This window comes from Ipomoea nil, unplaced genomic scaffold (genome assembly GCF_001879475.1).
Source record: "Ipomoea nil cultivar Tokyo-kokei standard unplaced genomic scaffold, Asagao_1.1 scaffold1833, whole genome shotgun sequence".
NCBI lineage: Eukaryota > Viridiplantae > Streptophyta > Magnoliopsida > Solanales > Convolvulaceae > Ipomoea > Ipomoea nil.
Window position 1 is genome coordinate 475,506 of NW_017618261.1, and position 1,692 is coordinate 477,197.

At 36.6% G+C, this 1,692-nt stretch overlaps 1 long non-coding RNA gene across 1 annotated transcript; it reads right to left on the bottom strand.

The window, feature by feature from the left end:
* Positions 1-673: 673 nt before the first annotated feature.
* Positions 674-1,307, bottom strand: LOC109192727. The gene is made up of 2 exons (XR_002056144.1): positions 1,168-1,307; positions 674-855 (listed from the first exon to the last, which is right to left on the bottom strand). It is a non-coding gene; the product is annotated as an uncharacterized LOC109192727 (long non-coding RNA).
* Positions 1,308-1,692: the final 385 nt, after the last annotated feature.

A 1,692-nucleotide genomic window follows, 5' to 3' on the forward strand; every position in this document is an offset into this window, starting at 1 on the left:
CCTACGTTCCCTACCTGAGAGATTTATGATAAAGGTTACAGCCATCCAAGAAAACAAAGATCTAAACACCTACAAACTCAGTGATCTAATGGGAAATCTTCAAACATATGAGCTTGAGATACTGCAAAAAGGGAAAAATAATGACAAAGGAATTGAACTCCAATCAAAGCAGAAAGAGAATCCAGAAATTGATACTGAAACCATGGAACAATCAATTGCTCTCCTAACAAAGAATTTCAACAGAGTTCTCAAAAAATTCAACAAATTTAGAAGCAAAAGTGCTTCAATCAATCAAGGGAACTTCCCAACTGGAAAAAATCAATCTATTTCAAAAGGAATGGAGAGTCTAAAACCTGAAGGAATTCAGTGCTACGAGTGCAAAGGGTTTGGACACATCCAGTCAGAATGTCCAACATATTTTAAAAGGAAGAACAAAACATATGTGGCAACACTAAGCGATGACTCAGATAGTGAAGAAGACACCAACACTAATTTCGTAGCATTCACCGCAAATCATCAGAATGACAACGGAAACGAAAATGATATGCAAGAACTGCTAGAGTCATATACCCAATTGTATGCTAAATGGGAACAAATCATCAAAGTGAATCTAGAGCTCATGCAAGAAAATCAGTTTCTAAAAGGTGAAAAAGAGAGAGAAGAAAAGCGTCTGAAAGAAACTCAAAATGAATTATTAGAATCTAAAAACAGAGAGGCCAAACTGTTACAAGAAATCAAGGCACTAGATGGAAGGCCTAGATCTCCAAATCCAGCGTCCAGTGAAAGCCACTCTTCTGAAAATCCTGAGGTGTCACAACATCACTTTCAACACCGAAGGAGAATCAGATGTTATTACTGCCGCAAATTGGGACACATAAAGGCGTACTGCTTCAAAAGACAAAATGATCTCTATTACAGACAAAACAACAGAGATTGGGCAGTACAAAGCAAAAATAACAGCAAGAAAGTATGGGTAAGAAAGGAACAAACACAAGTTGTTGCGTATACCTCATAAACAAGCCAAGAACAAAGTGTTTGGTATTTTGACAGCGGATATTCAAGATATATGACAGGAAATCCACATTATCTTGAGAATATCCAATACAAAAATGAAGGGCATGTCACTTTTGGAGATGGAGGAAAAGGACAGATTATCGCAAGTGGTACCTTGAATGTCCATGGACTGCCCAGATTACCAAGAGTCTTTTTGGTACAAGGACTCAAAGCAAACCTTATCAGTATAAGTCAACTGTGTGATGATGAACTCAAAGTAGAATTTTCCAAAGAGAATTGTAAAGTCTACAACCAAAAACATGATGGGGAAAAGATCATCTGATAAAAGCTACACATGGGATGGTGATCTAACCTGTCATTAATCTACCATCAATCAAACACCACTGTGGCATCAACTAAGGGGGAGAAAGACAGAGACCAAGGTGTTTGCCAAAAATTTGACAAAGGGGGAGAATGTTGACTCAAAGTATTTTGTCAAAGTTATTTGCAAAAAGAATTCCAGTTCTATAAAAGAATATCAGTACTAAGAGGAATAGTTATTGAAGAATACTAGTTCTAAGGGGATTTGTTGTTGAAGATTTTCTAGTTCTATTTTGATTAGGAATAGTTTGTTATTCACGAATCTGTTAGGAATAGCTACTATAAATAGGGGATGTCCTTTATTTTAGAGCTCAAGCA